The 22,030-nt window shown below is 41.0% G+C and overlaps 1 protein-coding gene across 1 annotated transcript in view; it reads left to right on the forward strand.

The window, feature by feature from the left end:
• The window catches only part of SHISAL2A (shisa like 2A), a 48,103-nt gene that overhangs the window by 21,787 nt on the left and 4,286 nt on the right, over positions 1–22,030 (forward strand). The window contains exon 4 of the transcript XR_004980669.2: positions 3,842–3,947. The gene's annotated coding sequence lies outside the window, so the exon portion shown is untranslated. The remainder of the gene's footprint in view (positions 1–3,841; positions 3,948–22,030) is intronic.

Raw genomic sequence — 22,030 nt, forward strand, 5'->3', positions numbered from 1 at the left:
GGACTGGCTTTTGAAGAATCTGAGCCAGGTGAAGGATGTCTGGTTCAAAAAAAAGAGATTTCTGCTGCAGAGAGAAATTGAAAAAGTTGAAAACCTCATCTGAAGAACCATCTCTGCAAGTTCCCTACACCGTTTATTTCTGGGTCTGTGGAACAGGTGCTGGTTTCTAGTGCTCAGCAGGATTATTGCACTTAGCATCCCTTTCCTGTCATTCTGTAGTTCCTGAGATGTGTGTAGAGTGTGTATAAGATACCTTTGTATGGGAAGAACCTACCCAGGCATTTCTGAAATCTCTAAGTCTGTGGCCAATATACTGAAATTTAGATTTCACATGTATTATAAACCAGCCACTTGAAAACACCTTTTTAGTCCCATCCATTATTCCTATGCATTTTCCAACCCACATCCTTTAGAAAAAAACTGTTGAAGAGCCTTGCTTTATATACTGAGAGTACATTTTGATGGCAGCAGCAAAACAGAGTGGTGAAATTGATTAGTGGGAACAGTGTAAGTTCAAAGAGATGCACATAAGCACCTTTTTTGCATCTGATGTTTCAGGATACTAAAGATGAAGTGTATCTTATGAAACCACAGCTTCCCTTTCCCCCAGTTTAAAAAGAAGCTGGTGGCAAAAGGGTATTAAGGACCATGATTATTTTCTTTCCTGCATCAGCAGTGCTGAACTTTTTGTCAGCTGGGTCACACAGTGTGACCTAAAAGTTTTGAGGGAAAATGGATTGTTCAGGCTTTAGTTGGCTGTGGATGAACTTCTGCAGAGGAGCATGGACTTGATGGGGCAGCATCTTGTACCTCCTGAGCCCTCATCCAGGCAAAATCTGGATCTGTTCCAAAAGGGTGGGCAGAAGGAAGAGCCACACTTTGTCTCCAGAAATAAAGGAAAGTGAGCAGCTGGTTTATGAACATTTTGTGTTGTCAGTTCTCATGTTTACTATGATCATCTGGATTTCACAAATAAACCTTGCATTGACCTGCTCCTTTGCCATTATTGCTGCCTCTGTTCTCCCTCTTCTCTCACACAGCTTGGAGCAGGTGGAAACCTTTTAGGTGTTGATGCAGGGTCAAGAGAGTGCTGAAGTGGCTCTGCAATGGCTTTATAGGATTGTACTCCAAAACAGAAAAGCCTTGTGGAAACCAAGTCTGAGGTCAGATCCATGCCTACCCAAAGTTGTGACTTATTCTGGGGAGAGTGAGATGTTCCTCTTGTTCCTGATGAATGGCTGTTTGTTTGTGCAAACAAATGTGAGGTTAAGTATGTTTCCCTTAATGAATGTCCTGAGAAATTGAATCGGTATTTTTGAATCAACCACAGAAATTTCAGTAAATTGGATCTGCTTCTTTTATAGTGCTGAATCAAAATGTCAGACCAGCACAACTCAATTATAGGAGAGGAAATAAAACAACATGCTGAATATCAGCAAGTTATTTCAAATTGCCAATGCCATAACTACCTGTGGGAAACAAGAACAAACAAGGCAAAGATTCAGCTGTGGGAAAATTGGCTCAGAGCAACTTGTTTGCAAAGTTTCAAAACTCATTTTTTCACCTCATCTGAGCTTTATAGACTGGCTGCACCCTTCAGTTACTGGTTTTCCTAAAGAGATCTTTTAGCTGCAAAGAAGTGAGGCAAAGTAATGGGAGAATCGGTATTTGTGTGTTTGGTTTTTTAAAAGGTAAAGGAAATTCTTGTCCTTTCAGCCCAGTGTTGGTTTTCATTTTGTCTTTTTTAAAAAAGATCCCAAAATCCTTTCTCCAGAGGAGAAAATAATGCACCTGGGAAATTTTTCTTTTCACTTTTAGGCAGAGATGATTCCTTATTTTGATGATGTTGAGAGACATGGTGCAGTGACTTTAATGTCATGTGAGATTGTGTCTGAGTATTTCCTACAGCATGAAAAGCCAGAAATTGCAAATGAAATATATGGATTTATTCATGATGAATACAACAAATTCAGAATCTCTCCACAATTAACAGGTAACTCAAGAAATAGATTATGTATTCATGCAATACATGTGCTTTTAAAAAATAGTAAGAGCAGTTTGAGCTACAGTTGGGAAAGCAAGTGCTGAAGTTGTTGGCTCTAATGGCTAAATGTACAGATCAGCTCTGAGTAATATGTTTCTTCTAAGGATATTTTGTGAATATTTTGTATTTTTTATTTTCTCTGTTACCATGGGAAGGCAGGAGCTGGGAAAGCAAAGGTCATGAGGACTGGATAAATCTTTTGGATAAAAAGATTGTGAAGTGGTGACTTCACAAGTGGTGACTTGTCCTGTAGGTCCTCACCTCTGCCCTGAGGATAAACGTACTGCACCTGAGCATGAACTGCTGGTACAGCTGGTACAACACCACTGGGATAAAACTGTGGTTTCCTTCAAACTTTGATGAGTTTTTGGGTTTGTGGTTTTGCCTCTTCCCCTTGGTGCTGATTAGCATGTTAATGGGTGGCTCTTGGCATCAAGATCCCTCTAATACGTCACAACTGGAGAGCTTGTTCCACTCGAGGCAAATCATATTCCTTGCACGTTATCCACAGGCAGTGTTTCATGTTTATCAGCTTGGCAACAGCAGGTAGTGTGAGGAGCCTGAAGAGTCCTCAGTGGTAGCATGTAATAAAGTCAAATAAAGTAATTTTCTAAGTTATGCAGAATATTGCAATATCTTAAATAATAATAAAAAAGGAGTTGTAAAGCACTGCACAGTCAATCTGTAGCCTTAGACAAGGGAAGTGGAATAATACTTTAACTCACCAGCTAACAGTTAATTATGAGCCAGCCAAAAATAAAACCATCACAAAACATGATGTCCTGTGCAGCTGCTTTTGGGAATAGCATAAGGAAGCATAAGATATCCCAGGACAGAGAAAAATGAAAGTGCAGAATTCTGTTTCAGTGATATAATGGGACTAAATTAAATCTGTAACTTAGTCTTAGGGAATTCAAACACCCACAGAAGGAATTCACTGGCAGAGCACTGGGCTGTGTCTAAGCAGTACTCAGTATGCATTGCTTATCCCACATGGTAACATCCAGGGAAAGGGAAATAGACAGAAGCAACAAGCATGAACGGTAAAAAAAGTTTACCCCAAAAGATGGAGTTAGAAAGAACTCTGAGAACAGAAGGCCTGTGGAAGTCATTGTTCTGTCTGGTCATTTACACCACAGACAAAATGATGGAAATCCTGTGGCTATGTCCTATCAAGAACACTGGCCAATAGATAGCCATGTCCAGCTTCATCATTACCTACAAAAAATTCTTTGGCTCAGACTTATCTGGGCAAAATTGTCAGATGAAATGCCAGTGATAGACCATCTGTTTCCTTGTGCTGTTTGAAAAGCACACAAAGAAGGAGGAAAGGAAGGACCAGGTAAGACAAAGCCATTCTCCACCCAGGGCTTATTGTTCCAGAGGGGATGCAGGTGTGCTGCTGCAGCAGAGAATTCAGTGAGGTTGTGTCCATGTTTCCTTCTGCAGCTGCCAGATCTCAGGCTGCCTGCTCAGCACCCACACTCAGTGACTCGCTGCAGTGGCAGGTCACCCAGGAGCATGGCACTGCCAGCTGCTCACATCCAGGCCTTCACACACTGCTGTACTTTTCCTAATGTCTAACACAGCAGCAGAGATGTGAGAGAAAGGATTTGGGGAAAGTTATTTTTCAGCCTTCCAGACTTCAATTTCTTCCTGCCTCAGGAGGAAATGGTGTTTGTGTAGGTTTCAAGTCTCATGGAATAAGATGATTCAGGGAAAAGTATTTGAAGTTTTGGATTCTGGGTCACACCACCCCTAAAATTTACACTTTTCTAATTTGTTCTTCTCTCTCAGGTACATCGTGTTCAGTTCAGTATCTAAAACTCTGGGGTCTGGCTGGAAAATATTAAACTAATCCCTGGTAACTTCCAGAATCTAAGATCATCTGGGTATTTATAAGGTATGTCTTGAAACATGTTTGGAATATGAATATTTTAACAGATGTTTGTGTAACACATGGGCTTTCCAGTCTAATGCCTAGGAAGAGTGGGAGCCCCCAGTATTAAAGGCACATAACAGCCTTTTAAAGAGTAAATCTTTAGGAGGCAGGAATGCTACACAAACTTAAGAAAGGAATAGAGGGAAACACCCAGAAGTTCACATTTCTCTGGAATTCAAGGAGCAGACTTCATATGTCATTAAGCACAAACTAACCCTGGCAATTAGATCTGTGGTTACCCATTATTTTGTGTTAATGAGAAGCATAAGTTTAAAAAAGAATAGGTTTTCTTAAAGCAAAAATACCATCACAATCTTTGTTGCTTATTTTAGCATAAGGAAATTCAGTAGCTTCAATGTGCACTTACATTCTTAGAGTCAATTTAAATGTCATTTTATTTATCTACAGAACACAATTAACACATGTCTAATATACCAAGACTGTTGTTGGATCTTGTACTATTTCAGGTGAATGTAGATTTTTGTGCCACTGGAGCTGCTTTGAGGGGAGGCAGTTGCTCTTCAGCTGCCAAGGCCCCATAGCTGCAGGTTCCACTTTTACTCTGTGGACTCCCTTTCTGCTGCATCCCTGCAGATGATGTCTGTAAAGCTGGATCTCCCAGCAATGATCAATAAGCAGATCACCAGTGCGAGAGATTAGGCAGGGTGGTGGGGCAAGAGAGAGCTGCTCTTCCCTACACAGCAGCACCAATCTCCAGCCAGTCAAAGATTTGTTGTCAAGTGTGACAAGCAGAGAACTGAACCCTCAATAAATTTGTTCAGACATTTTTATTTTCTGTGTACTGGGGCTGAACAAAATACTTAAGGACTTCCAGGCAAGCATTGCATGCCCCAGCCAAAGTAATTTCCTCCACTTTCCATAGCATTTCAGCTGCAAAAAGTAATGAGAAATACTTGGCTACTGTGATTTTCAACTACATCTATTCAGTCTTCCAGAACTGAAGGGTTTAGCTGGATGCTGGAACATCAGAGTAAAATTCTCTTCATCCATCAGTGTTCTGAGACCAGAACACTGAGCTTCTCCTTCCATCAGGAGCTCCTGTAATATCCATAAAACATTTTTCACGATTGCATTTAAACTCCTCAGAAAGTACACACTTGTGTCACTTCTGGACAATGCTGTGTGAGTCAAGGGTGCTTTCATCAGGTCAGAGCTGAAAGCAGATTGTGCTTGTTGCTGCTCTCATGCATTGCTGAAATTGAGTCTTTGAGAGCCCATGGTGTGAATGGCTCCAACCAATACCAGAATTAGGCCTTGAATCTTAACTAGATATTGTGATCCTTCTAAAACAGAGTTATTTGAAGTACTTTTATAAAAAGGAATAGTATTTTTGTCACCAATGTTTGTCTACCATTGTTGAATACCCAAAGTCTCATAATTTACAAGGACTGTAGAATTACAATAATTTTTCATTATTCCATTGTGTCATATTTTCATTCAAAACTTCCTGTTCATCCAGGGACATCCTAAGTACCTACTTGAAACTCGAAAGCACCTGAGTGATCCGAGTGAGCACACAGAAGGAGAGGTCCATGTGATATCCATGGTACATGGGTGTTTTACTGCAGTTGACTTGGCTGGCATTAGCACTGAGATGCCTTCAGACAGCCTTAGGTGCTCACTTGTGTCCTTCCTGCCTCAAGGACTTCTTCAAAAACTCTTCTGTGTGGGTGATGGGATGGTGGGAAATCAGGGGAGGACAAAGTTCCTCTAAGTAGCTTGAAAAATGGAATGTGAACACTTCTTTCGAAAGGTGCTTTGGTTGTTTTGCTGTGCCCAGACTCCCTCAGTTCAAGCAGGAGTGAGTGGCTGTAGATGTGCTGCAGTGGAAACGTTTAGTAGTCAAGTACTGTCTGTTGCAAATTGCTTTGCTCCTGAACCCAGTTTTGGTTGCTAAGTGACAAAAACCTAATTGTCTCTCATGACTTTGACTAAGCCAAGCATTTGAAAGCAAGAAAGTGAAGTGATAAGGATGATGCAGCTCTCCTGCTGTCCATATAACAAGGCAGGTTTGGTACTAATCTGTTTTCCAGAGCAGACAAAGGTGTTTGTTTGCTGTTCTCCACTAACTTTATTATTCCCAATGGTATTATAGAGAATTACATTAATTGCTATGGTAATCATAACAAGAAGCAATTACTTTCAGCAAACAGCAATTACTTCACCTTCCCAAATTTGTTTGTAGCCACACCTGCCCTTAATCCCAGATTTATAACAAACATTTTTTTCTAGAAATTAAAAAAGGAAAGATACTGCATGCTCCTTGGTGGGGAGAATGTGCAAATCTGCATGTTAGGGATCTTACCCATGGCCAAACCCCAAGGACAAAACCAGATATTTAAAATTCTCATTACTTTTATTACTTTTGTAAGCATCTCATGCAAGCAGGGATGGCATCTCATCTCGTCAGGGGTGGCTTAGGACTGCTTTTAGTTGTGATTGGTAAATGGTGTAGACAAGAATAAAAAATACTTGGGAAAAAGAAGTAAAGTAAAAGCTGGGACCATCTTGGTTTCAATTAAGATAATCCATAATGTTGTTCTTACTTTCCTATCTAAGGACTTTAAAGAAGGCACTGATGTGAATATAGATTTAGAAGGTATTAGAATAAAAAACATTACAGGGCATGTGTTTTCTGTGTTAACATATGATTGGTAGTGGGCAAACTGATGAAATACTGTGGCATGAACAGTACTCAAGTGTTATTGAGTGCCTCACAAAGGCATTTAATTAAATCTAAAGATCAAATTCCATATGTTCAAAATGTGTATAATAGCTTCCCCCTGTGTTTCTTTTGTTTTTTAAGCAATGTCTCTTACCCAGTAGTACTTCATAAACTGTTTTGGCTTTTTTTAATCCTTTGTGTCTGACCTAGATTGAAAACTTTTGTTGATAAACAGCTCCAATGGTGTTTACTGTTTAAAGCAGAATTCCTCAACATCACTAATATCCATTAAACCCTTCAGAATGAGAAGCCCCCAAACTACTAATTACCAAGGTGCTGTGCTGCTCACATTCGTAAACTGAGAAACATTTACTCCTTATTTTTACTTGGAAAGATGGCATTTTCTGCTCTGTGCTCCCCAGTGCAAGGCCAGCCCTGGAAAATACCCAGAGAGGCACATTAGCAGAGGATTTTGTCTAGCCAGGATGAAGGTGGAGGATCAATAAGAATCGATGCCCTGTTTCCCACCTATCTGCCACATTTAGAAGTGTTCTCCAGAATCCAGAGCAGTACAACCCATAGCTGGGGCCTGGAGTCAGCACAGCAGGCTAAGGAAAATGGAAGGAACCTAAAATTTTCCGTATGCACATGGTGCCCCAGGTTTGGCTTGCCATGGCAAAAGTACATCCCAAATCCATAAGTTGTATTTCATCCTTGTAGCAACTCTTTTTTTCTCTGGAGAAAGGGCTCTACAATGTTAAATAATGGTGATGTTTTTCAGTGCTCCTTATTTCTAGTGTAGTGATTTATGGTCCTGGGCGTGATAGGCAGGATAAGCAGAATCCCTGGGGGTTTTCTGCATGGGAACATTTGCCAAGCCCTGAGCAGCACAACTCATAACAGTGCATTAAGACCATATTTGCTTTTAATCTCTGCTTCACTCTGTGTGCCAGCAATTTTGAGGAATAATTGACATTACCTTGAATCCAATGGTGTGCCTACACTTGTTTTTGTGAGCAGACATGATCTCAGTCTGCTTGCTAGGAAAATACCATCTCCAAACAATGGGTTAGCAAAGCCCTGAGTCTGGCCTGGTATCTGCATTTGCTCAGTTTCAGGATTGTGCTGTATGGCTCACAGCCAGCCTGAAACACAGGCTGGGAGAGCTCAGGAGAGAGCAGGAGAAGAGAAAAGAAAGGTGGACTGGTCTTAAGGAAGTTGAAGTGAGGTTTATAAAACTGACTGTAGCCTACTTCTCCATCAGACCATGGGGATTAAGCACCTTGCTGCATCTCTAGATACCTGGATTTAATTAAAAATCTTGCTTAGTATGAATTAATGTGATAGGAGTCAGAATTCTTCTTGCTAGGTGCTTTCTTTAAATGAAATATAATCTAATTATGTGTACGAGTTATCAAGGAAACTGTATCATAACTCCCTCAGCACAATTCCAGAATATAATCCCAATGGCTTAGTGTTTGGGATAGTGCAATGCTGCAAGTTTGCACACCATGTGATTTTTAAGCAATGAGTAAAGCATGTGAACTGCCATTGTACACATCTTGTCTTCCAGTGCCCAGTTTTCAAATAGCAGTTCAGTTTTCCAGCTTTATTTATGTGGCTCAGAAGGGCAAAGGACTAAATTAAAACAGTTTTTCCCAGAAAAACCATTTCATTAAAACATGACATTCAGCCACTAAAGAATTCTCCAGTGGCCAAATGAAAACTGAAGAGTGTTGAGGGATATTAATGTCGTGCTAAGCCATATCTGCCTTTGCCTTCCAAATTAGAAACGATCAGAATTAGCTGAGAAAAAAATTGCTCCAGTCAAATCAAAATTTAAAAGATAAAAAATTATTAGAGTGAAGTAAATTCATGGCAAATGTGAAGGGCAGCTGGAAATGTGAATTAATCAGCAATATGGATATGGAGATCATGAAAACAAAATTGTTCAACAAAATTGTAGCAATGTTGTTTTCTTCTTCTTCCCAGACAATTAACAATTTGGATTGTCTATTTTACCACTGATTAAAAAGCTGAAAGACTCATTCTGATGTGCCAGAGGATTACAAGAGAAGGCATCCAAGTGTAGAGCCACTGCCTTAGGCCCACTCACCACAGACAGCTGCTCTCCTGTTGCCTCCCTCAGTACACCAGGCCACTGGCTCTTGGTACCTAAATTCTCCATGTTTGCTTGGAGTTTTGATGAACATTGTAGTCTTCATCCCCAGGATGAAATAAAGAACTTGAAGCACAAATAACGGGTAAGCTACTGTATCTGGTATTTCAGTGAGACAGGGACTAGGCTTCTTTATTCCTGAATTTACAAAAGCAGCTCTAATTAACAGGATGTTCATGGATCTGCCAGATTATGTACAGACCATGTGCAGTCCTTCTATGGAACTGGCTCAGCACCCTCCAAAGAAAAAGAGCTGTTGCAAGTTATGCTAAATATGGGACCGTCTTTATTGTTGGGCGTAAAATTCTTATCCAGAGGCACAAGAAAGCTTGTGATAGTGGATGGCTACATCCACTGGAACAAACATCTTACTCTGATCCTTTCAGATAATCTAAAATCTTACAGGAAGAAGAAAACAGATTGTTTCAGTAGCCAAACAGTATAAATTATAATAAATTATCCTTTGAACAAGCAACGGATCCTCAATGTGTATATGTACATTTTGGGAATATGGGTATTTTAAAAATGCTTCCTAAGTGTATATCAAGACTCCATCAAAGTGCTTTCATCTTTATTTTATGCAATGCAAATTTAATTCTCTTTTGCTACTCATATTCTCAGTTTAAGCAAATCAAAAAACAACTTAGACTTTTAAAAATTATAGCATGAAGAACAATAGACGTCCTTCTTTTGGCACCATGGGAAAGCTGCAACAATTTCTTTAAAGAAAAGCCATAAATGCCATTAATCTAAATTGCCAGGGAGCAGATGCAGAGGCCAGCTGACAAATCATTTGCTGTTATAAAATAAAGCATCCTTTTATGCAAATGAGCATCAGTGGTACTGGGATAGGTAAGGACGCATTAGGAAGCTTAGGAGCCAAGTTCACAATTCCAGTTTCTTTCGCATGATTTCTGTGACTTTTATGACTTTTAGCCATTTAATCCTGTCCATGCAGTAACTTCATTACACATTCCTGCTCCCAGTCTCTTCCAGGTCCCCTTGTCTTATCCCCTTCTTTTGGCATTAGGCTTGCACCAGCCATGGCACTTAAGCAGCACGTCCTCCCTCCCTCTCATCACAGCCCAGGGCCTTCTAGCACCACTCACCTTCTGTGCTCCTATAAGGTGGAATCATGCACTGTTCATGATTTTTTAAAAAATTAAATATGAGCTAAGCTAGTTTTAAGTTTACATCAGCCATAACTCCCCACCCAATCCATTCCTCCCAACCCAAACTCTGCTGTACAAGCAAAATAGGTAGAACACAGCAAAGATGTGTTAAAGGCAGTGTCTCTCCCAGCATCAGGTGAGGGCTGTAACACAAGGCTTTCCATTCTGGATTCCTTTGAGAGTCCTGCAAGGCAACTGCACTTAACAATTGCTGCTACAATTACTCTCTCATTTTTAAAAGGCTTTTTCTCCTTCATTGCTATTTGGTAGCAATGGTGTTAATTGGTGGAGACCCCTTGCAGTCTGCAGTTCTAGTTAAGGATTGCTATGGATTGTCACAGAGGAGAGCTTTAAGGAGTGGTTAGGAAATGCAAAGTGTGTAAAAAGCAGCATAATGATCTGCTTGAACAAAGAATATTTTGTTTTCTGACAGGCAGATTCTGCTCTGATTTTGATGAGAGCAAAGCTGTCCTGCTTCGCTGAGTGTCTTTTACTAGCTCTTATCCATGGCAAATGGGCATTTTAATTTACAGCTGCATATTACACTTGTTCTTACACACCATTTGCAGATTCCACTGCTTCTCATTGGAGATTATTCCTCTTGAAAGGAAAAGATCAAGCAAATTAGTGGACAGCATTCACAATGAATCTTCCTCCTTTTCCTTAAGGATATTCCTGAATTGCAAATGCTGAGAACATGAAATGGTTCACTACTTTTTAAATAGCTGTCTGTGTCAGGGTTAATTAGACTCCATCAGATAGCCAGATATTCCTAGAGAAAAAATCTTTGAGGTTATCTCTGCAGAACCTGACTGCTCTGAAGGGCATGGCCACCTCAGCTCTGCAGGCCAGCATGAGAAGTCCTGATCATGTTGGGACTAATCCAAATTCCTGCATCAAAAACCTGTGGAAATGGCGAGTGGCTACTCTAGTAGTTGCAAAGGTGAAGCCAGTTCCATGTGAGTTGTGCTTTGGAAAACACACATGTAGTAATAAACAAAGGAAATAAATGACATCTGGAAAGAATCACTGAGGTTTCCAGGTTTTACAATGCAAAACCTACTTGCTGCTTCAGTTGGATTCCTGTTTAAGATGCAGCTGCTGTGGGAGTATGTGCAACATATTTAATTTGAAAATATTCCCAGAACTTCTTTGCTGCAGACGGAACTTGCTCAAATGAGTAAAGAAACATTTAATTCTTTAAATCTCAGAGGGTTGTTTTGTTTGCCACAGATGTCACCCACAGCAAACATTTTTAATTAATGGCTCTCTAGCACTCATGTTACCTTTCTCACTTGCCTGACTTTGAGGGCAGCTAATTTCTGTGTTTATCTGTTCTACTTGGCATGTACATGATGTGCTAATGAAGAGAGAAAGAGAACAATAATGATGCTCAGCACTTATACAGCATTTATTTCATTTTACTGCATAAATATTAATTGTGAATCTTCACAAAGCCCCAAGGAATAGATTAATACTATTATCTTTCTATTTAGGGAGATAGAAGCAAAGGTGAAAGACTATGAAAAGGAAACAGAAGTGCACAGATGTACTTTGCAAAGCTTTTTATAGCTTATGAAAGAGGTCTGTAGATGTTGTTTATAAATCTGATTACAGTTTATATTTAGGTGTTAGGGGAATAGTAAATCTTGCCTTCCTCCCTCTTTCCTGGGAACCTGACAAATGAGGAGCAGAAACATCCTTAGAATTTAACCATGTTAAATTCTAAGACAGTTACACCATCAGGAAGGACTTTGCTTCCAAAACCTTTATTTCAACAAGCATTAAAGATAGTAGAGACTTGGAAACAGAATGAATAAAAGCCACTTATGTCAGTTAGGCACTGCTTCCCTGCCAGGCTGCTTTCTCCAGCAGAAATCACCCTGCTCCTCCATGCCCTGCCCTGCTGCAGTGTTCTTTGGGCTGCTTTAGTGGCACTGCAGGTCCCCACACCACAGTTCTTGCATCTGTCTCTTGAGCCTAAAATGGGCAAGAGAAAGGACACCTTGTTTTGGACAGATGATAAGCACTGTCTGTGCTATCATCCAGCTTATGAAAAACTCTCCAGGACTTCTTTAGTAACATTGAATATATTTAGTTCCAAAGAGCAGAAATTAATCACTTCAGCAATTAAGGCACTTGATTCTATGATAGCATTACTATCCTTGAAGAAATACAATACTTGAATGTTTTTCATTGCTTGTATTCCTTGAAAGATGCATTTGCCCTTTCAAAACAGAGACATTATGTTCTCAAAATCCATTTCCAATTGAAAAGCCTCCCACTGCCTACATGCAGGTGTGGCTGTTTTCTGATTGCTCCTAATCAAAGTTCAGGGTTGCTGCATTTCCTGTGCAAGGGAGAGCAGGATAAATGCACGTTAATGAAATGGAGGAAGCAATATTAGTCCCAGAGATGAAAACAGATGGGTTTACTCTGACTTCCATTGAATTTGCAGAAAGGGACCAAACATTTATTTTAGATAGAAGATGTTCAATTAGATGCAATGTTTTTACGTACAGAGTAAAAAATGTGTTTCTATCCTTTGGGATGACTCCTGTGCAAGTTGAGGTGTGAATGTCCCCACGTCAGTTTGTCTCCTCATTGTGGGAAGGGCAGCACTGCAGCATTTCGTGGCTTAGCTTGTGAATAGCACTTGGGGCCAAACCTGCAGCACAGAATGGCCAGGACAGGAGGCAGGACAAACTTGGTGAGTCCTGGCATTGCTCAACAAGGCAGCACCCAGCTTGCAGCTCTCCAGGTGCTTTGTCAGGCCACCCGTGTAGGGGTGAGCCTGGCATGTTTTGTCAAAGCACCGGCTTAAACATTTCAGTGGTTTATCAGAGCCAGAGCTGAAGAGACACTAAAGAACACAAAGCACACACTTTTTAGTTAGTTATGCCTGGTTTTAACAAGTTTTTCGGGATTTTCTTCCAAAGTACCACAAGCTAGAAGGTAACTTAGAATTTCCAAAGCTGAAAGTGGTGCTGAAGGCCCTGCCCTCTACTTTGAATGTCAATCCTTGCTTGTACTCCAGGTTCATTGCAGTAACCTCCTGAGTACAGAAGATTTCCCTCCCCAGAGTGTTTTCTCTGAGATACCAGCAAATGTAAAAGTCGTACTTTGACATCATAGTTAGAGGTGACTTCTTCAAATCTTCCTTGTGTTCCTTAGTTAACACATTTCTACTTTTCAGAACTGCCATAGGTACTTTATAGTTGGTGTACTGTGAGACACAGTGGTTGTGCTGACACCTTTGTAGAGTTGTGGCTTCCAGCTCATTGTGAACTTGGCAGTGAGTCTCTGCTGGTGGCTTTGCTGCCTGTATTAGGTAATTTTGCTGCCTTTTCTCAGTTCATGTTCCTCACTCCACCTACTGTCTGGTACTCCTGCTGACACAGCCATTTAACGTGCATAATGCAATCTGTGACCAGAGCCACTTGGAAAGCTCCTTGTTTTCAGTAACAAAATGTACCAGAGTCTCATGTAGCTTTTTTCTTCTTTTTTTCTTCTTCATGTAGCTGTTGTAGCAAATGTTGCAGTCAATTTCTTTTAGTGGATTTTGCCACTCTATGACGAGCAGCTGTTTGGGGCAGACTGCAGCTATGCAAAGGTGCACTCACTGGCCTGGTAGAGCCAGGGTAGTGTGTGACTCCTGCTATGTCTGCTGCCTCCTTTGACAGAATTTTTGCTCTGACCAGCTTAATTCTTCCTACTTTTTTGCTTCCTGAAGGAAAGCAGTGAAATTATTTTAAGTGGCATCCCAATAAATTTTCATTTCAGAAATAAATTTCAGTAAATTAGACCACAAGTGATTACAAGACAGACAGGCTGCTAGTGACTCAGGATATTTCTTTTGATTTCTTTTTAATTATTATTTTATTTTAATAATTATTTTATTTTAATCCTGCACAAAGCACTGCACTTAAAATTGTTCATTTGACCCAAACAGCCCCCATTCAATCTCCTGGCAATCAAGGAAACACAAATCCCCTCAATGCAATTTTATTTTCTTAAGTGAGCAAATGCAGAGTGTACTATGTCAGTATGGGCAAATTCAAACCTCACTGCATCTTCTGGTTACTCTGAACCATTCACAGGCAAAAACCTTTCTCTTCTTTGCAGACCTCCACATACTTTGGGAAAAGTGCCTTCCCAGCAGGGCCTGGTAGTTGGCTGTAAGTTTCCAGGAGTCAGTAAAAGCAGGTGGATTGGGCTGATCTCTTGTATGAACCCACCAGTTTTTGACAGAGAGGCTTAAATGTTAAAAAACTGTAGGATCCTAGCAAGTATGAAGAACATTGTTGTCTCATCCCTTTGCTTTTTAATGGAGATTGCTCCCTGTAATATATATGAATATATTGATTTCTCTTTTGAGTCAATGATAAAACGTGTTTCTGCAGCTTTGCTTTTCATTAGGCTGCATTTGTAACTGGTGCCAATAAATCATGATCTCGAGCTAAATGGGAGCAGTGGTCTCTTACCCCTGGTGTTCCCACTGGGGCTGTTGGTCTCTACATCCACAGGGATCAGCCCCTGGCCAGAGCTGCTCCCTAAAAGCACTGCTGTACTTGGGAGGCCTGTGCCAAGGGGTTTAGGAGCTACAGAGATCCTGGCAATCCTTCCTAGGATTGCTCCAGAATTTTGCTGGAGCTACCAAGCCAGCACTTGGAATTTTAAATTGTGAGCTCCAAGACTTGAGGGATGCAGTGAATATTAATTCTGTTTTTTATAGGACTGAAGCCTTTCTGGGAAGGTGATAAGGCAGCCCTGACCTGATAAGGGCAGCTCAGAGTTTTAATGCAAAAAGGAAATGGCAGACTGTGCAAATGGGATCTGGTGTTTTATTCCATGGAAATCTAAGAGAATTGTTCAGTGAAAGTGGTTTGAGGCCTTCTGCTAAATGAGTTGCTTGAAAGAAAATGAGCTGACTCATTGGGTCACACCAGGAGCCTTTTTTACTGGGCTGGCTGGGTGGGTGAGTTCTGTTTTCACATGGTCTTCACTGGGTTTCCTCTGATTTCCTTTGAAATTGAAATTTTTGGCTGAAATAATGACCTGTGGACCAACCTTTGCAAAAGACTATGTATCTTTCTATATTGCATCTCATCAAGCCACACCTTCAGAGCCACAATTACCAGATTAGGACTGGAAAATCATGTCAGGCTACTTATTCAGATCAACAAGTTTGGTTTTTAGCTTTGCTTCTGAGGGAGGTGACAGAGCAGGGCTGTCTGTGCCAGCAATGGAAAGGCTGCCTTGGATCCTCTTTTCTGGGGAATTGGACCACAGCCATTGCAGAGCTTTCATTTTTCTGTAAAAGTATTTTAAATAAAATCAGGATTTAGTGCACATTGTAGCATCTCTACTTGGACAGCAGCTGGGAGCAGCAGGTTTCCACTATTAGCTTTCCTCTAATTCCAGATACTATTCAGCTGTCTGGGACTTCTGATACAATCTTGGTGTGAAAATAGCAGCATATCACATGGTGGGTAAATCTCTTTTCTTATCAGTAAATAAAGCATTTCATTTCTAGCGTATTATTGCAATGACAGCGCTAACAATGAAACCTGAAGAGCAGTTACACTTTGACACAGTTGAAAGATAAATCTGAAATGATCCTTATCCCTAGTACCAGAAGCTACTCTCTTTTTTTCTGCCTCTCTACCTCATTGCAATGAGCTAGCTGCATTTTTCCACCGATCCCCTGCTAGTTATCTTCTCTGGTGCTGAAGAATCAAATCTTCACTCCCAGAGTGCTGGAAGGGCTCTCGTTCTTCACCTGGTTGTAAACAGCACCCTACTGCAATCAACTTGAACTAAATAAGTACTTGAGGGCCTAAGGAGGCCAAAGACTGCTGGGGCTCCTGCTTCTGTACTGCTGGTTGTTCTTGCTTGCTTCCATATTATTCTTTTACAACATTGTATTTGTGGTGGTTGAGGAAATTATGCGTTCTCTGCTGGAAAGTTTAGTAAACACAGGAAAAAATTGCATGCAGTGACTGAAGACTCTGGTAGAGGTTAAGCAGACAGGTCTCAGATATAATAAATACAGATAATTCTGGCTTAAGACAGAGAACCAGAGTGTAGAACTGCAAGGCCCCTTTGGGGGCTCAATTTCAATTCAGGTCACACAGGCTCAGCAAACCAACCTGCTAAATCACCTCCCCTCTGTTCCTGAGCTAGGCAGGAACACTGCACATTCCTGTACAACAGCTAAGCCCTGAGTGCAGCTCCTGCACCAATGATTCCCGTGTTCCTTCTCCACAAGTTGCCTTCTCTGTCCTCTGAGCCTTTCTGGTGGGCAAAGCCAGCAGTCCTGCTTACAAAGATGGGATTGATCTACATGTGCACCAGGCATGTCCCTGAATTCTTAGGTTTGGTCATATCTGTAGCTGGTATGGCCACCACAGAAAATATGGGGGAAAAATAATAAAAGCAGTAGAGACTTTCTGCACTTGTGACTTCTCTTTTTCTCCCAATCCCAAATTAGTGGTGTCCTTATTACTTTTGTGTTATAAGTCACCTCAAGTCCTTACCAGGTTCCCAGCTACCTAATAAATAAATTCTGTATTGCATCTCATCAAGCAAACCTTCAGAGGCACAATTACTGGATTAGAACTGGAAAACCATGTCAGGCTGCTTATTCAGACTCTTAATTCTTCATCCACTCACATTTATTGCCTCATTTGCTCAACTTCTCTCTTGGAACAAAAAGTACAATCGTTTCTGTTCATCTAGTGGACCTGTGTTCTTGCTTCCCTCTTCTGCCCCTTTCATCACATTGGTCTCCAGTTTCCACAGAAACTGCAAGCCTGCCTACCCTTGCAATCATGGTTCCTTTGTTGCATTTCATGACTGCAGAAGAACATTAGTTTGCTCCAGGCATTTAAGTAGTGAAAAAGATGTATTTGATTCCTTCCACAGAAACATAATTTAAATGAGAACAGCCTCAGACCACGGAGGGACTACAGAGAGCAGGTTATTGTGCAAAGATCACTGTGTGGAAGCTTTAATGAAATAGTTTCACAGAGCACATAATGGCAAATGAAGGCAGGACCTTGAGATCTCAAGAGGAGATAAGACTATTCTAATTCCTCTAATGCAGAAGCAACAATGTCCTTAAAATAGAAAGGCAGCAAGATTAAGAGATGCTGCTTACATCTGCCAGCATTAGCTTTGTCTGCAGTGATGGCATGAGGCTGCCTGTGCACGAGGCACTGCTGCTGCCTGTGCCTGAAAGGAAACGGAGCAGCTGAAGGTGATGTGTGCTGCCTGCTGTGCAGGAGGGCAGAGAAACAAGCCCCAAACCTCACCTCCTGTTTGCACTTCTCTGACAAGGCAGTGGCCAGCAGGAGTACAGAGATCAGCTGGAGCAGTGCCTGGGAGGGCTCAATCACCGAGCTTGGTTCAGTGCTATCATCTGGAGGTGTTGCCTACCAGAAACCTCTCCAGTTGTGTTCCCACAGCTCCTGCAGGAATGAAAGAAAAACAGAGCAATGTTTTCATCCTGTGCCCACATGCCAACTATTAGGGGCCAGCATTGGTAGCCAAGGGAACAGTCCTCCCTCAGGAAAATAAGAAAAGCACAGCTGAGCAGCATGTAGAGAGGACAGAGCACAAAAGGCTCGTTCGATCCTGAGAACATTTGGATTTTGTTGTGGGGTTAGAGTTGTTTCTTTTTTTTTTTTTTTAATAGAGATGTCTAGTTCTAGTCTTTCATCCATTCAGAGCACTCAGACTGCCTGCAATCCAAAGTGCTGGGGTACTCTTCAGTCTTTAATGGGTTCTCAAAAATCTTCAAACAGCTATTGCAATCCCATCAAGTAAATGCACAGTTGGGTCTGAGCTCAAAAACTCCTTCAGTCTCCAAAATTCAGATGTGTCTCTGTGTGTGTATGCACTTAGCCACTGGCTCAACCCTGGCTACAGATGGGAAGTGAAGAAGCCAGTGAGGAAAGGCTGTATTTTTGTCCTGGCCCTCACCTCTTCTGCCCCACAGGGGGTTTAAGCCTGGACCTTATTTAATAAATGCCCATCAACACCCACTCTATGCCATAGAGTCATATTCCTGCCTGGAGTTTCACTCCATAGGGATTGCAGGGTTAATTAACAGGGGAGATCTTGGGTTGTGGAAGATTTCTATTTCAGGTTGTCCAGACACCTTGCAGGACTAATTTGATCTGATTTGAGATTCTATTCCAGAAAATACGTGATCTGAATATGCCATGATCTGGATCTGGCTCCTTCATTAAATTAGGATTGAGATAATTTCCTTTAGGAACAGGCATAGCTGGAAAAAAGGATCACCTGTTTATCTCCAGAGCTAAACAAGGTAGTCCAGCATCTCTAAGGAGTCCTCCCAGGCTCCCTGTTGCACACAGTATAACTGTAGCTCTTGATGCACTCTGGAGACATCAGGAAAAAGCAGTTTGATATGCCCCTTTCCTGGCATCAAAAGATGCTTAAATGGCTAAATTAAATTACTTGTCCTTTTGGTTTACTGCCTGAGCAATGAGAAAAAAATAGAATTCACTTTGAATTAATTAATCACCTGCCCTCATTTTGTATAAGGACAAGTAGGTTCTGGCCAGAAATAGTTCCTCTCCTCTGCAATTTATTCCTGATCATTTCTGTTGTGAAGCTGCCCTGCTTTTCAGATTCTACTATTTTAAAAGATCCTGTTTATCTTCACCAGCTCTGCTATGAGCTGTCCTCTTGGAGTGATTGGGCCAAGCTGAGTTACACTCCAGCAGCCCCCTAAAGCAGTCACATAGGTCCCAGGTGGGGGCAGCTGCTGCTTGATGTGCTGCAGGAAGTGTGCAGAGTCCCTTTGGTTTTAGCTGTATTCATAGGCTGAGCAGGATTGCACACAGCAGGTTCTAACAAGAAACAGCATTTATGTTTGTCACTTATTAGTTCAAGCCTCCAAGCACAGACAGTACTCAATCAATTCCCATCCACACATTCATCTCATCCATTTGCAGTGGCAGGACAAAAGCAGAGAAATAGCCCAAAATCCCCAATTGCACAAGGACCTTCCTGAAAGAAAATTTTCAAGCATTAAGCTTCAGTGTAATTAGTTTTCAAGGGTACATCTGTTTCCAAGCCTCACAATATCTCTGGTTCAGCCAAGTGAACAGGAACTGAATCAAAAAGCTTTGTTCTTTCATACTTTACACATCAAAAGATGTTACCTTCCTTTCTGTTACCCTCTGTTTGTCCCCAGCAACAGTAATGCATTTTGAGAACAGCAAGCAAGGTGTGAGCAGCCTGGACTTGCAGCCCCTCAGCAGTGTGAGCAGCAGGCTCCTGAGCACCAGGTCCTGCCTTCCCTCTGGATGCCATTTTCCCAGGTTGTGTGCATGCTGCAGGAATTGCACCTGGCCAAATGACCTTGCCTTTGGCTCTCTGGAGGGCAGAATTTCGACTGGAGCTTCAAAGATATAAAACTTTTCCACAATTTGGCTCAAAGCTCTCATTGACTGTTGCAATGTATCTGCCTGTGGGATGATAGCAGTTATTCTGGGTCAGTACTGAAAAATGCAGGGGGAAAATAGTCACTGAAATCAAGTGGGGGTTACTTATTTATTCAAATCATAGAACAAAACCATTTATTGGAATTGTTCCCCAAAGATTATAATGGGGAAAATAGTATATATATATATATAAAATATATTACCTTAAGTTGCAACTTGTAACTGTACAATATCTAAAGCAAAATCATCCTTTATTTGAAAGGGCTGAAAGCTTTAAATTCTTGCCTAAAAGGTACAGGTGCTGCCTAAGAAGATACTCTCTGACCCTAGGCTTTAGTTTGACACACATATCAGGATGGCATTACATTAGGAAAGAAAGGTCATAGAGAATTAGAACCAGTCACTAGAGATCACCTATCTCCTGTCATTTATAGAGCTATATTAACTAGCTGTTGATTTGTGTTGCAGTTTAAACCATCAGTGGATCAGCACTGTCACTACAGTGTGATAGTGTGATCTGGAAATGTCCATACCCTGCTGTGGGAGCAATAAACAGAACAGTCAGCAAACATCACACTTGGGCTGCAGTACACAGAAAACAGAAATTATCAAGCCAGGTACACTGCAGAGATGTTTTGGTTAAGAGTTAAAGGGTGTGGGAAGTTTTCACTGTTTGCTGTAACGAATCCTGTGCTGCTCCTGCAGAAACCTTCACTTGTATTGAATTTGTTCACATATTCTGTGGCTTTTGTAACCATGTCAGTCCCTGGCATCTTCTGATATCAACCCCTGAGTTCTGAGGAACATATAAAACTCACAAAACTCAGCAGAAAAGAATTTAGAGTAAGCTCAGGATTTCAAAAATATCTAAAGTTTTTTACCTCAAATGGTACATAATCTCTCTGAGGGCCACTGTCTGTTCATGAATACCACAGCATGTGAGCTGCCAGTCTGAGGCAGGTTTGGGTCCCTGTGACAGCTGATGTCACTCTATCTCAGCCTCCCTGACAAGTAAGATATTTTGTATTGCCTTTGTGTCAGCTGCAGAACAAATAAGTAAAACAATGCTGTGGAGAAAACATTTCACTTAAAGAGGCACAGAAAATAACTTCTCTGAAGGGCTGATTGCAGTGTTGACAATGTCACAGCTTCTTATTTTCTCTTCAGCCGTTATTGATAACACTTGTGCTGACGTGGCTGTCACATGTGTCTGCCATAATAGTCCACAAATATTATCAGAATAGCATTCAAAGGCCAGTTTCCCATCTTAGTGTTTCTTGGCTTGTAAAGAATTGATAAGTCCTTGCCCTGCTAAATATCATTTGGAGAATAATCAGTTTGGGCCCCTACTGACATTGTGTGTCCTGCAATGAGTCAGTAGCTGCTCAGTGGCTTGTCCTCCTGCCCTGAACTAAAGACAAAATCCAGGTTTCCTTCTCAGGAGTTTGCAGAAAAGGTTGTTGCAAAGCAACAGGAGTTTTCTGGGCAGGAAGCTCTATAGGAACATGGCGTGCTTCCAGTGGCAGGAGAGCTGGAAGGAAACCAACCCACTTCTTTTCAGTGGTTTTGGTGAAAATGAAATGTGCACAGCAGGCTTTTATTGAGACAGTCAAAAGAGGACTGTCAGAATAAGGACATGTTATGCCTAACATAAACTCAGGTTAACCTCATCTTCAAGATATGAAATTACATCACAGCCAAACAACAACATTTTTCTTTGGTGGCTTTTTTGCCCCAGCTCTGTATGGAATGGCTCTCTGTGAGCTGGAAAGGACTCAGTGAAGTGCACTAGAATCCTGTGGGTGACAACTGCTATATAAACATGTGGGGTTTTTTCATCTTCTTTCTTTCTTCTTTTTTATCAGTTGCTAAGAAAAACTCTCCAGGGTACGTTTAAAGCACTGTTTTTCAGTTTTGCATAGACAGAATGAGAACTTACAGAGTACTCCCACCACACTCATGAATTCGAGCACATGAATGCATTGCAATTATGCTGTTCACAAATCTCCATCTGAAATCACCACTCCAAAGTGGCCTAAATTTTATAATTTCATAGCATACAAATGTCTGATTAGTTGATTAGGATAAAAAGATTACAAAATTTTTTTTTAAATTTTACAGAACCATATTATGGTATTACAAACAAGACTGAAAAAAACTAAGTGTGTCTGTAAGAAGTATAAAACACATTCAGATCAAATATAACAATGGTAATTTGCAACTAATATTAAGGGTTGAAGGCAATAACAACAAATAAGAAATATGTGATATAGTCTAAAATTAGTGTAATTACTGGTTATTGTGCTTGCTTCAAGTATGGATACAGTAAAATTAAAGAACTGGGAGGCTACAGATCTGGCAAATGAAATCAGGCATAAAAAAATTCAGCACGGATTTGATCCTTATAGTCTAAAGATTCTTGGGAAAATTTGTTTTTTGTAGATTCTGGGCCATATTGTTGATAGAGAATCTTGAAAATGAGAGCATGGTACCAGTGTTTAGTACTGAAATATGTGCGAGGGACTTTG

Source organism: Molothrus ater, chromosome 9, assembly GCF_012460135.2.
Source record: "Molothrus ater isolate BHLD 08-10-18 breed brown headed cowbird chromosome 9, BPBGC_Mater_1.1, whole genome shotgun sequence".
In the NCBI taxonomy this organism is placed as follows: domain Eukaryota; kingdom Metazoa; phylum Chordata; class Aves; order Passeriformes; family Icteridae; genus Molothrus; species Molothrus ater.